Raw genomic sequence first — 16,037 nt, 5'->3', positions numbered from 1 at the left:
AAACAAAGAAGTTGTTATCAACTTTAATTAAATTCTACAAAAATATTCTTTTGTAACTTACCAATTCAGAAATTAAATTTAAATAAACACTTATTTAAAAACTAAAAATGATTTTACTACTTAAGCTCATAGTTTTGAGTAACTTTTGGAAATCAACTTTACAAAGTTTATGGTTTCAAACTCTGTTTTATAAATAATTATGAAAAATACCTACTGCAATGAAGAAAATTTTACCTAATAACTAAAATCAACAAATAAATTATATAAATTAAAAAAAGTATAACATAATTTATCAAAACATTTAGTATAAGTAAATCAACTTAAATTTATTCAAATACAGTGCTTATTCACTTATCCGGACTTGTTGGGCAAGATTTTTCTGTAAATGTCCGGATAACCAAAATTCCAGATAAGTACAAAAATTTTTTTTTCATATAATAATATAACTGCATTATAATGTAACTGCTGTATATAATGCAATGCATACTAAAAGTATTAAGGTAAAAACAAATACATAGTAATTGTGAATAATATATAATAAAATGATAAGTAATATAAACTAAATTTGAGATTAATTAATTTATTTTTTGTAAGGTAGAAAAACAACAGACTTACTAACTCTCTGCAACAATATACGTTTTTTGAGGGTCAAGCAAGTAAAATTAATCATTTGTAATTCCACTTGCCCTAACTATTAATTTAAAAAAAAGATAAATATTTGTTTAAGAGAAAATATAAATTAAATTTATCATAAAAAAAAGAACGTTTCAATCTATCTAAATGAAAAAAAAATTAAACTAAGAAAAAAAAAACAGACATAATGAAACAAAAAATTTTGACATAGTTGAAAGTCAATTTAATGGAAATATATCACTCTTAAGAAACTAGTTTTTATTGGAAGTTTTACTTAAGTAAAAAAGAATAGAAGTTTGTTTTATAGTTTTTCAGCAGAAAACTCACGGAATTTAATAAGTTGTGAAACTTTTTCTGGCGTGGCTTCTGGCTAACAACAATAATAAGCTAAAAAATCATCTAATAACTAAACTAAATTTTTGATTACTAAACTAGTTTTGAACAAAGATAGAATGTAATTTTTAGTTGTATTTTTACGTCATAATAATGAACTAAGTTATCGAATTTATAAAATTACTTTAAATTTTCTTACAGCATGAAAGCTTAAAAATTTTTATCATACAAAAATGTTAGTGTTTAAAATTTGAAAATTTTTTGAGTTTTCTTCTTGACTGAAACTGTCCAGATAAGTGAGTGTCCGGATAAGTGAAGTACAAATAAGTGAATAAGCACTGTAACAATAAACTTGTCTGAGTTTATCAAAATACTAAAATGGATTTGCATCTTATCAAGGGAAAGTTAAAGGATAATTAAAGGATAGTTTAGAACAATAAAAGTGACATCATAATTACTCAACGGATTTCCTTATTAATAATCAATGGAAAGATTTAGGTTGTCATTAGTAAGTGTACAAATTTTCATCTCCATTCTTTGTGTGACAAAGTCACACGAACTTTATGGACAAAAATCCTTTGATAAAAGATCCATCTAAAGTTGCCCTGAGTTTCTCAAAAAAGACTCAAATTAGCCAAAGATTTTCAAAAAATTAAACTAGCCTGGTATTTAAAACGTTAAAAACTATACTAATGTTTAGGATACCTGCATAAATATTTTAACTAATTTAGGTTTTAAAATAATAGTATTTGACAAAAATATTAGTACCCTTACAATTAAATACAGTATTTTTTTTCTAATTAATTATTGTAGTTGAGTTTGTTCTTATTTTTTGTTTTATTTATTCCAAATTTTATGCTTTTTTTAAGTCATAGATTTATGTTGTTAACTATTTTGTATAGGTCTAATAATAAAAGTATACCTTGGTGGCATAGGAGTCCTAATGAGGGCATTGAAAGTTGTTGTAGTCTAATGTTGTAAGATTGCTAGTCTTTGGAAAGGACTTTAACATTTGGAAAAGGATTAATTCAAAATCAAAATTTTTCAGAATTTTTTTCTGTATATTACATATAAGTGTTTGATGTTTTATCTTTTAAATCCTTTAAAAATCAACAATCTATAGAGAGTAGGGTGCTTATAAAAAGGGAAACTTTGAGTTTTCAGCATAAAAAAAATTATATGTGGAAAGTATCACAAAAACACCACTTGCAAAATTTTATTTTGTGCTAGCAAAAAAATTAATTTTAAAGAAACTTTTGTGCTAGCAAATATTTATTTTCTATAAACATTTTTAATGCAAACTCTATTGATGTTTAGCTGGAAATTATTTTAAATGTGGTAATTATCACAAAAACGCAATTTGCAGATTTCAAGACTATTTAAATAAAGTTCTGAGGAAGCACTTTTTTATTTATGTATTTTTTTTATTTTTTAATCAAGAAGTAACTCTGTAAAACTTTTATTACATCTTCTTGAGTTTTGCACAGTTTGTTTCTATAATTATTCAATTAATAAGTTTGTAATTAGTTTAACCAACTAATTAAACAAATTTTTCAAAGCTCACTGATTTTAGCTTTAGATGTAACTAAACAAGATTAACATCTTCGCACTATATTTTTTCGCTACCTCCAATTTAATTCAGTAACTACAAAATAAAGGCAATTTAATTAGTATTTTTACTTAAAAGATTTCAAGCTTATATAGCTATATAATATATCCTAAATCTTCTTATAGCAACGTCTTAAAAGTAAAGCACTTATTATATATATTTTAAAGGGCTTAAGAAAGATATACTAAAAAACAATCAAATAAAATTATTATATTTGTTCTTTTCAATAAAATGAAGAAAAAAAATCTTAAGTAAAATTGTATATACAAATTATTCACAGCCTGCGTACTTATCTTAAAAAAACTCTAATTTGGGGAATGTAAAATTAAACCTGCTAGTCGATTTAAAATACATCTGAATACACACGATTTCTCTGAATATACACACTAATTTAACTATCTGTACAAAATAAGACATAGTTAAATGGATAAAGTTTGTTAAACGACAAAAATTCGCTCAAAATATTTGCTCCTAGGACCTGGTGCACAAAGTAAAGAACCTTTCAGTTATCGAGTTGCACACCATTTGGATATCTTTTAACATCAAGTACAGAAAACATGTATAATGAGATGTATAATTACAAAATTTAACGAAACAAAATAAATAAATAAAGTTTTAATAGTATTAGAAATGATAAAAAAGATGATTAACGAAAACTAAGTAACAAAAATTTGTTTGATCTAGGCGAAAGAGAAAAATTATAAGGAAGCTAAACAAAGCAACTACAGTTATTAAATAAAGTTACAAAGTTTAGAAAAGAAAAAGAAAAGTTTAAGAAAGACTTATGTTAAGTTCACTCCGCCTTTTTACAAGTTTTAATACTAAAAACATAATAAGATATAAATATAAATAAATATAAATAAATATAATATAAATATTAATATAAATAATATAAATAATATAAATAATATAAATAATATAAATATAAATGAATAAAATACTAAATAAAATTAACATTGCATTAGCTGATAATTAATGAGTTTCATTAAAAAGCATTTCAGTAAAAACAGCAATCTCCTATAAAATGTAAATAAAAATTACATAGCAAAACTATTTTTATTCTAAACAAGCAAACTTAAGATTTTTTAAGAATAATGAAAAGTTGATAATTATAGTCATAAAAGTAGAAGCATCAAACTTTCAAAAAAGCAACCTATTGAAATAAAATTTTGAAACTGAGAAATTTTAATATTTTTAATTGTCCATTACACACACAGTATAACAGATTGATTAAAAAAATGAAGAGAACACTTATTTTTTAAGTTTTTGATTTTGTATTAACAGGTATACTTTTCTTTAAAAAGAGTTTATAAAAATAATTGTATTAGTTGTGTGCTATTGAAGTCCTGGACAAAAAGTAAAAATGTATACGTGATGTACGACTCAATAACCGTGAGGTTTTTCGTGCACAAGGTCCTAGGACCAAATATTTTCAGCACTTTTTATTTTGTTCAATAAACAAATAATAAAGATTTTTTATTCTAAGTTTGTTTGAACAAAGTTAAGAAATTTAAAGTTTGAAACATAAAATTACTAATTAATCCTGGAAAAACGTTGGAAAGTATTCAAATGGTGTGCGACTCGATAAATAAAATTTTTTTTTGTACACCAAGGCTTGGTGACCAAGCGCTAGAACTAAAAATTTTTAGCGCTTTTTTTGTAGTCTAATAAATAATATTACAGTAAAATCAAATACATTAGACTTTTAAAAGTTAAAATTTGTAATGAAAAATATTATTAAAAAAAAACTATATGCGGAACAAAATACTCTTATGCTTTAATCTTTTAATAGGTAAAATCTTAGATAAACAAAAAAATAAAGCTACGAAAGTTAAATAGCTTTATAATCTATAAGTCGAATTTAGGTTAATTTTTTAAGTTTAAAATTTTTAATTACTGATTTATGACTTGTCTACTTTTTAATCAACTAAATTCTTAACATTAACTTTTTACTGCTAATTTTTCAGATAGTTTCTGATATAAATTATTTTTATTATGATTACTCATACAAATTGTTTTTTTTTGTATAAAACTGTTACTGCATGATTTTTAATTATCAATTCCTTAGAATGATTAAAAATTTCACTACTCCTTTTTAGCAGAATAACACTTGTACTGTACAGTTAATAGCTAAAAAAAGTTACTCGCTCAGTTGCAGCAAATAAATATTGTTAATATTAAAGTCTATTTGAAAGCAAAAAGTGTTTTGTTTAACTTAACAGATATTTAAACTTTATTATTTGATGATTTCTTTGTTTTGTTTTAACGGCAAAAAAGCGCTTTGTCTAAGGGCATAAGTACGAAAAAAACTTTCGGTTATCGAGTCATACTCCATGGATACAGTTTAATGTATTGTCTAAGATCTAGCATAGGTTTACTCTACATATAATAAAATTTATATACTTTGTCTTTAATTTTTCAATGGTTACTTACTTTGGTGATAGAAATGTTTTACTGCAAGATTAACCCTAAAAAACTGCATTTACTTTATTAAAAGCATATTTTCTGATTGCAACGTTATTATTATACTACAAAGTTCATTCTATTAGTTTTTTTTTAAATTATCTAAGAGTTCAACCTTCTATAACACGAGTAAAAGTATATTCCCTATTTTTTATTATGGATTAGCTGAAAACAATACTAAGACTTTTTAAAAATTTCGGCTTTTAAATTTGTAATTGAAATATAAAGCTTTGAGGTCACTTAACAAAAAAGAGAGAAATAAAAAAATGTTTCAAATAAAAATACAAACATAATAAAATTTCACAAACATAATATTTTAAAACAAGTTAATTAACACATTGATAATATAACAAAAATTAAGTGTATTTGTTTATGAACACTTTTATACTGCAAAAAAATCTGAGCAAAATTTTTTAATCAAGTAAATTAATTTTAATAAAGAACAAAAACACCATTGAGTAATTTTTGTTCTGTATCTTAAAAGTACCAACGGTTTTTTATTTAAATTTAACAAAAACATATTTACAAAATAAGCCACATAAATCTAAAAAAATATAGACATGTTGAAATATTTTATTTGTAAAAATTTTTATAGAAAAGACAAAATAATATGATAATGATTGATATCGAAACTAGTTGTAGAAGTAAGCAAAAAAAGTATTGCTGATTTCTTTATAAATTTTTGGAGTGTAACTTCACAAATAACTTTAAAATTGTTTTAAAAATTATAAAACCAATAAGAAAATTTATAACTAGAAAATACATTTCTTATACTAAAGAACAATAAGTAGCAATATTCTTTTAAAATAACGTGTTTTGCCATGAAGCATTAATTTTGAAAATTTATCAGCTTATAATTTTATAAAAGTACAATTCATACTATTCACTGTAGTTTTCTAAACATATCAATAAACACTAAATATTTAGCTTTAGTTAAATTATTACTTTCAGCAGAAAGAGAAACCAATTGCTAAAAAAATAGAATGAGAACTTTAAACGTTTATGAAGCGAGTAATTTTATTCAACTAGATATTTACAATTAATTATAATCAAAAATTATAAGAAAATTAAATAATTTGAAAAAAATAAATTTTTTTCTAAAGATTTCTAAACAAAATTTAACAAAAATATAAAAAAAAACACTTGAACCAAGTAGATCAATATATACTTAATATTGTTTTCCATTCAATTTTAAGTATAGATTAATTTAAATGTTTTAATTTTTTTTTGTTAAATTTTGTTAGCATATTTACTATCTAAAGTTAATAACATTTTAAATCTAAAATATCTATCGTTTACGTCATAATATTACATGTTACAAACTTATTGCAAAACTAGTTACTAATTTATCTTTTATTCTTGATAAAGTTTTATGGAAGTAAAACGAAAAGCTTCGAATTAATAATCAATAAAAATGCTCTACTTTTTAGTTGCAAATGGTATCTCCTTGCGACAAAAAAACCTTCCAACAATAATCTATTTCATTTGTATGTAAATTTGTTTATAATTTTTAAAAGAACTTTTAAATTAGGGACACAGGACCGTTCTTTCAGGATAATTTTTAACCCAAAAAATAGCAACTCTTATTTTTCTAAATTTCAGGTTAACTCAAGTTCAGGGTTGCCTCTCACTCAGGATACCCCGGATATATAAAAAGTTATACAATCTTAGGTTGACTTAGTATAACTCTAAAAATTTGATTATATTTTTTTAGTTCAGGATCGTTATGTTTTTTTCAAAAAAATTAGGATATTTTTAAGAGTTTTAAAGTCTCAGGCTGTATTTTTTTATAGATTTTGAAAAAGATTTAGTTTTGTTATTTTGTGATATAGTTAAAATATTTTGATATTTTGTTTTATAAAAAATTTGTTGAAGAACTTGATTTTCATCAATTTTAAAAAGCTTTTAATTTTTTATTCAAATTTGAAAAAAAAAATCACAATGACTTAGGACAGCTCAAGGTAACTCAGGATTCAAATTCTGAGTCAGAATAGTTTTCTTTTAAATTAGGCTTATCTAAAATATTAAGGTTTAACTTTTGGATTTTATTTTAATTTTTCATTTTTATTCTATTTTTATACAGTAAAAAAAAAATTTTTACAGAGTTCATTGTTCGTACTTAATGACACACCTGACACACCATGGTCGCATCTATCTCATACTAAAAATTCACATACTATCACATCTACTCCAAAAGTTCCACCAGAGATCAGAACGCCTGGTAACTCAGTAGGACAAGAGGGAAATCTGCTGAGAATTTTCTTTACATGAATCATAAAGGAGTATCTGATGCAGGTCACTTGTACAAATATGAAATTGTCTTATTGTCTTACAAGCTAATTCTATCCTACAACTTATAAGTGATTTGTTGTAAAATGTACGTATTGATTCTTGTTCTAGTGTGCCTTTTTTTCTTTTTTTTTAAGAAAGTAGATGTAACTTTTAAATTATTCATACTTTTACAAATAAAAAAAACATTCAAAATGTTAGGCTAAAATTATTTAAGCTTAATTATATTCTTTCTTTGAACTTCTTTTGCAAGTAGTGATATTGAAAATTTTTCATTCAAACTGTATTTAAAATAAGCTAAAATTTTTGTCGTTTAATTCCAAGTGAAATAAAACAGATTTGTATTTCTTTTATTGTCAGCAGTTAATTTGTTTTAAAAGCTATAATGTAATAAGGCTTTCTTTTGAAAAAGTTGTTGCTTTATCATCGTATAATTTAATGTTCGGACCTGGTAAAATAAAAACAATGAATATCAAAATAAAAATAGAAAAGTTTGGTCAAAAAAACAAAAATTAAATAAAATAATTTGTTCCTTGAATCATCCGTATTTTTATACTTATGAATTTTAAAATATGTTTTTTACTCTATTTATTATTATTACTATTATATTGTTTATTGTGCAATGTTGGACTCAGGCATCAAAACCTGAGCCACTTAAACAGGACACACAAAAAGAGAAAAAGAAAATAAACTTATATTCAAAACTTTAAGATAAATTATATATATATATACAAACATAATTTAAATGAAAACACAAAGTTAAACACAATATGATAAACAAATAAACTAAATTGAAAATTCAATTCAAAAAATTTAAACTTATATATTACTTAGTACACACAGTAAAGAAGTTTGTCTAAAATCATGGCTTATAAAACAAAATTCATAACTACAAAATTTATAAGTAAACTAATAGTTTGTAGGGGGGAGGCGTAGGGAAACGAATATTTTTTCTTTTGTTAACAGTGGAAAATTAGTAAATTTTACTGGCATTTATCGTATTTAAATCAAATCTTTTTAGCTTTAAACGAAATTGTTCTACCCTCTCACAAGATACTATATCCTGAGGTAGTCTGTTCCACATAGCTTTTGTTCTGTGAAAAAATGCGCCTTGCCACTGACTGTTTTGAAAATCATGTTTACATTTTATTTTCAAATTATTTCCTCTTAGTTGATATTTATTTTGGGTAAAATTAAAAAACTGATTAAAAAAACTTTTGTATTTGCCATTGATAATTTTGTAAAGAGTTAATAAATCAAATTCCCATCTTCTATATTCCAGTGATTTCAAGCCAAATTTAATCATTCTATCATTATATGACGTGTAAGATATGTTGCAACGACTACAAATATGACGGGTAAAACTCCTCTGCACAGATTCAATTTTGTTAATATCCTTTTTTAAATGGGAGAACCAAATTTGGGTACTAAACTCAAGTTTAGGGCGAACGTATGTTTTAAATAGTTTTGTCAGAATTGAAGCAGAATTAGTTTTAAAACTTTTTAATATTTGATAACATGTAGTTTTTGCAATCTTATATAAATAGTTGATATGTTCATTCCATTTCAAATCTTTGGAAATATAAATTCCTAAATCTTTAAAAACTTTAATTTCTGGTAGCTTGATGTTATTGATTAAGAGGTCAGTTGGAGAAGATTTTTTTTTGTTAATGGTTAGAATTTTACATTTGCTAGGATTTAAGTTTAGTTTTCTTGTTTTTAACCATATGTAAATATTATCTAAAGATAGTTGTAATGAAGTATTTGACTGACTAAAGATTTTGGCATCATCTGCAAATAAGCTTAACTCACTTTTAATATCAATGTTTGAACAAATATCATTAATATAAATTAAAAAGAGAAGGGGACCAACTACACCACCTTGTGGTACTCCATTGTAGATTGTTAAAGAGTCAGAAAGCGTATTATTGATGAGTACTCTTAGTGATCTATTATTTAAAAAGTTATCAAAATTTACGATAATTTTTAATTAGCTTTTAGTTACATTTAGTTTTGTTTTGATTTTATAACAAAATTATTTTAACTTAGTCAAGTTTAGTTTTACATTAATACGTAATTAATGTTTTTACAGCTAGAATTCAAAATCAATACAATTTTAGTTTCTTTTTCCTTATAAATGCATATAGATAAGTTTCATCTACTTAGTTTTTATAAAATTTATTTAAAAAGTCAGCCGTGCAAAAGTAAGGACTGGTGCAGAATATGGCACTAATAAAAAATGGATGCCATGCAAACAGAAAGCTTTGTGCAAGTGCAGTCATAAAATAGTGATAATTCGTGGAAAAGTGACACCTATGCAAAACTGACTCTATGCAAAAATAACTCTCCATGCAAAAGTGACCTGCTAAATTGGTTGGGTGGGTATTGATTTGGGTTGGAACAGATTGGGTGGGAATTGATTCAGGTGGTAGTTGTGCGCAGGTTGGAACTGAGCGGTTCCCAAATTAATTGAAAGCTTTAAAAATAACTTTATATATTTTATATGCACCCGTTTAAATTTATTTTGACACTTAAAAAAATAACCAATAATACTGAAGTAGTATCACTTTTTACCATTGAACATCACTGCTGATTTTAATATTGTCTTTTAAACGATAAAATAAAAGCGCCAAAAATTTTTTCTAAGGGTCTAAGGTACAAAAGAACGTTTCGGCTATCGAGTAATAAAAACATTGTTTTTATTAAATAGTTAACTGGGTCGGTCTTTTTATGGGTACTATTTTATGGGAACTATTTTTTACCGAGAAAATATATTTCAGGAAATACCGAGAAATATCGAGGAATATACTTCATTTCACAATTGTGTAGGTCACAAGCTCAGTTAGATTTTTTTACATTTTTTAAGAATGATTATGTAGTGTGTTTCCAGATGAAGGCTTAATTTTTTTAATTTAATTAGATTCACGGAAAACTTTAGATAAAACTTCAAAAAAATTTAAACAAACCAATATCAACTAAAGTAGTGATAAAGACATACTCAACAAATTAAGACATAAATTTTGACAAAAAATTATAAAAAAAGCTTATAAAATTTGATTAAGTTAGTCACCAAGTATCACTTTTAAAACCAGTTGAAATACTAAACTAAGAACCATTTATAAATAAGCGAAGAGTTAAATATCTAATGAAGTTATTATAAACTTATAAACTTGTCTAATTAAATCTTATAAACTTGTCTAATACTTGTATAAACTAAACCTAAACGACCAAATGCAAAACAGCCCGTTAAAATAAGCTACTAATGTAGAATACAAAACCAAATAACTTTTAATAATTTAATGGTTGCTTTAAGATGATAGGTCATCAGAACTCAGGTTAATGCTCACTAATTTATACAAGTGAAGATCTTGGCACAACAAGTTTTATGCAATTATGTTAGTGTGGAATGATAGAAATAAAAATTAATTCAAGTAATTTTGTCCAACTCTAATAATCTAGCGCTAGCTAAACAAATAACAATAACAAAAAGTATTTAAGATAAATTATTGTTACACAGTTATTAAATTAAACTTAACAAAAATAAAAGCGAAAAAACACATTTTGAAGCAAAATTTTGTGCTTTGGCAGTATGTGCTTAATTTTATTTTAGAGTCTAAGAAAAATTATTTATCATAGTTTGGCAAAACTTTAAATGAAACTTAAAAAGGCTTTTATGAGTGTGAAATGTTTTATCTACTCAGCGTGAAATCAGCAACTAGTTTTACATTTCATTTAACTTTTGACAAACAATTGAGAAAAATAAAAAATGTTTATAGTGGTCTACCGAATCCGGATCCAACTCTTATTTTGAAATTAGGATTCGGCCGAATCCGAGTCCGAATCTTGGATTTGATAGATCAGTAGTGAACAGTTTTTGTAAGAAAAACAATATCTCGCTCTGCTGTGTTGTTTTTAAAATCGGATAAACTTTGCTCTGCTAAGTTTATTTAGCTTTTTGTCAGGCGCTAGAAATTTTTCCATACATATTTTGATGAGTTAGTAGTAGATTAAGTAGTTTGAAATAAATTTATAATTTTCTTATTGAGGTTGCACTTACATAGCCACTTGCTTTGCAGATTTGATAGATTCCTATTTACCAGATCCTGGACAGCTTAAGTAATATTCTTTAATTAAGGAGGACGTCGTCTATCGCTCATTAGTACGGGAATATAGAAGTACTAAGTAAGCTATTTTTATTTTTCAATATAAATAGCTGCGTATTTGATTCAAATAATTTACATTGCAAATACAATGATATATACAATGAGTCAAATATAATGAGTCAGAAAATTTGGCCTTCTTCAAAAGCTTGATAATCTATAAACTTGTTCATCTCGCACAAAAAAGCTCAACTACTGCCCTTTTTTTGCAAATTAAAATTCTTCTAACAAAATTTTTTGTATAAACTTTTAAATAAGTTTTATAGACAAATAGTTACATTAAATGCTGTTTTAAGTAATATTTATTATTTGTCTATGAACCAAAAAAATACGACGTATTTCTGAAAATAACCAATTGACATAAAAAACGTCTTTTTTGTAAGATTTTCGCTTAGCAAGCCATAGGTTATCTGAATTAAACATATTTACTATACGTATTACGTATGTACATAGTTTTTGCTTGCTTTTTTACAAAACATATATAGTTTCCAAAAACTATCCTATCATTTCAAATAATCTATTAAAGTTTAGTCGAGCATGAGATTTAAATTTTAAAAAAATCAAAGGTATTAAACACAACAATTTTTTTATTTAACAACCTCATAGCTGTCCATATTTTTTGGTAAAACATCGTTAGTTAATCATTGTACAAAAACTGATACTTAATTTTGAATGTAAAATAATTATGAATTAACTTAATAACTCCTAATATCCAAATTTATAAGAATCTAAATCAGTTCTTTAAGATTTATTTTTAAGCTTTAGTTTTTAAAAAAATACCTTATTAAGAATTTAAGTTTCTTTTAATACAAGTAAAACAAAATCTCACTGTAAAAAAGTGCTTATTTCTTATCTTAAGGAAGATAATGATACATGATTTGCTAAAATAAAAGCAGTTTTATTTCTAAAATCTTATACATTTAGCTACATTAAAATTATTTACTGTTTTAGATTCTACACTTAAGGTTAATCCCAATGGTTTTTCCTTTTGCTTTAAATTGTTTTGAAGATTGAGTTATGAAACTAAGCTATAATCATCAGAGCATAAAATGCTGATTACTATTCAAATTTTACATAATAATTTTTACACAAAGAGTTGTAAAAAGTATATATTCAAACAACACCTAAAAGTAAACAAACTTTGTAAAATAATAATAAATGATATAATTTACTTTTTTACTATCTCTTGTTTATTTAACTGATGTAATTTTACAAAAAGTGTTTTGATTTAAACCTTAGTCTTTTTATGTTTCTGATGCAAGCTTTCATAAGTTTTTGTACAAGTGAAGAAGTATATAAGGTTTGTTTTATGCTCAGAAGGTATTATCAGAACTGATTATTTGTTTATTTAAGTTTGAATTAGTCATTTTAAGTTTAGAATATTTTTCATTGCCTTTTTTTAATAGGGTAATGTCAATCTCACTCTTCCTTGTACAGCAATAATGTGCACCATTATAGCAACCAAAAGAGTAAAAAATTTCATCAATTCTGAATTAAATAAGTCCACTTTAGAATTTTAATTAATTTAAAACCATCTTCAAAACTACTCTATAATAAAAGATTTTTTTTTAATAATCATTTGGTTCAAGGTTCTTCATATAAAAATTGTCTTAAATATGTGTCAGTTAATTATTTGTTTATTCGATAATTTATTTTATTGTTAAAATTTAATTACTCAAAAATAAAACAACTTGTTAATTGAAGTTTTCATAAGATGATGAATTTATCAGCTCAAGTTTACACATTTCAAAAAATAATTTATATCAAAAACATAAATTTTATCAAAAAATATTTTTTAAATATATAAACATAACAGGGTTGCCACTCTACCTGGAATCTTGGAAAAACCTGGAATTTGACAATTTAGGCTAAAAAACCTGGAAAAACCTAGAATTGGGAAATTTTGAAAAAAACCTGGAATTTTGAACAAAAATCACGAAAAAAACCTGGAATTTTTTCAATTATCATATGTTCAGTAGTAAAGTTTTGATTTGATTCAAAAAATCTATCATATAAATAAAAAAAAAAGTCAACATCAAAAGTTTTTTTATTAAAAAACATATTTAAAGTTGCTTTACAGTATCTTTTCAATGTGTTTTTACTATTTTACACAGTTTCTTACCTTAAACTTAACTTTTAACTCAAAGTATACCCAAAATGTGTACTTTTAAAAACCTGGTAGAAATTTGAAAAACCTGAAATTTTTTTTTGGAAAAACAAGTAGCAACCCTGACATAGATGTAAGTAAACCAGCTGTTGCTAGTTTAGATAAATCAATACTTAACTGCAAAGATAAAATTCTATAACAATATTTAGAAAGCAAACTTCTAAAAAAAGTACCATTTGCCAGTTACAACTTAAGTTATATAGATCTAGAACAGGGTTTCCCTAAGTGTGACAGATACTCCGGGGTCTACAAGCAGCAAAGGGGTCAAGGGGGGCATGAGCACTTAAGGAGCCACAGGGGGGCCATGAGGTCATAATTTGAAACTTACACTAGATGTTCTTGAGTTGCAGATGAAGAGCAAAAAAAAAGGTTACAGGTGTTTTAATGGTAGTTTTGAAACTTACACTAGATATTCTTGAGTTGTAAATGAAGAGAAAAAAAAAGTATTAGGTTTTTTTTTGATTGATGTTGTTAAAGGGGGCCATGGCTTTTTTAATTTCTTTTAAGGGGGCCATTTGAAAAAAGTTTGAAAAACCCTGATCTAGAAAATTAGGTTATAGTCGGTGATTTTGGGAGCACCTATTTTACTTGATAGATTTATTATTTACAGAGGTACTGTTGACATTATATTTTTGGTGTTTTCCATAATACATTCAATTTTATATTAGCAGGGCTACTAATTTATAAAAAATAACTAATAAAAAACAAAAAAATAAAAAATAATTAAAAGTTAATAACAACAAAAAAAAATTACTGATCGAGAGTAAGGGTTAGGGGTAAAAGTGATAGTAAAAATAAAATAATAACTAATAAAAATTATTATTGAAAAAATTGTCCTGGACATAATGTTAAACTGTTCTGGTGTATGACTTGATAACCAAAAGGTTTTTTTGTGCAACATGTCCTTGAACCAAAACTTTTTGAGCGTTTTTTGTTGTTCAATAAACAATATATTATTAAGAAATAAACAAGAAAAATAAGTAAATAAAAATCTATAATAAACAAAAAAGCTACCGACCAAGGGTTAGGGGTAACAGTAATAGTAAAAAAATTAATAAAAAGATGAAATTATTAAAAAAACTAAATAAAAAATTAAAACTAACTTTGATAATAATTGTAAATATTAGCAGGGTGTAAGGAAAATCCAGAAGTATAATGTCAAAAGTACCTTTGAAAATAATAAATTTAATAAGCTATGTAGGGGACCATAACCAAAAATTATTTATACAACTTTTTATAAAATTTACAAGTTAGGATCACACAAGTATATTCAAGCTACTCAAAAAACGCTCATATTTATAATATTTGTTATACATTATAACAGATATGGAGCACTAATTTTGTCATTAATTTTCACAAGTTGAACACCTAGATCTAGAACATCAGTTACTACAATTATATTTGGTCTAATATTTTTAATGAGGTTCTCAATTTCACTTTCTAGGTTTTACACAAATCAAAAACAAAACTGATTGTTATTTTTTAATTACTAATTCTTAAAAAATAATTGACAGTTATAGTAATAAAATTTATATTAACTAATTTGACAACAGTTTGTTGGTCTATTAAACTCTTTTATGCTACTTTCAATCTGCTACACTCTAATAGCCCACTATTAACTCTAAAATTTTAGTTAGATTTCTAAAAAGCAATGCTATTACTTTAAAACTGTTGTTTTACTGAATCCAAATAAGCTTACCAAGATATTGATATAACCAGAATTTTAGCATAAAAAATAGATTTGATTCTGGTCCAAGTTGGATCTTGATTATATAAAATGGTTCAATCTTGTTCTGGTTGGACCTGAATAAAAATATGGATTCAGCAAATCTCAATATTAAAATAAGCCTTGGCCGGTTCTGTAACTTCACTTTAAATTCATATCTAATTAAAACCAGAAACAAAAATTAATTAAAACCTGGTTATATATAGAACTTGGCAAGCTATGGTGCTTGGATTAGGTAAAACACTACTAAAAAAATATAGCTTTTTACAATTGTTTTTTAGTCTGCTGTAAGTGAACTAGTATAGATTAAATAAAAAAATCAAATGAAAATTAGTTATATTGAAGTTTTTGTTTAAGTGGCATTTAAATTACCAAAAGTTTTTAAGGCCAAATTTAGCGAATGTTTTTAAAGTTTACTAAAAATCTATCTTCTACTAAGTTTTTAAAGCATTTTACTTCAAATTTTAAAAATATGTTTTTTTCAATATTACAAACAACTTGTAGAAAGCAGATTGTTGAAATAATTAAAAAAAAACTTTTATTTATTTTTGTTTTTATTTAAAGATAATTAAATACAATAATTTAAAAATCTGTTTTTTGCAAGTTTTTCAAAATTTGTTAAATATTACTCTAAGAAAAATTTAAAACAGTTGCTTA

This window comes from Thalia democratica, chromosome 4, assembly GCF_965202585.1.
Source record: "Thalia democratica chromosome 4, ktThaDemo2.hap1.1, whole genome shotgun sequence".
NCBI lineage: Eukaryota > Metazoa > Chordata > Thaliacea > Salpida > Salpidae > Thalia > Thalia democratica.
This window is presented reverse-complemented; position numbering follows the sequence as displayed.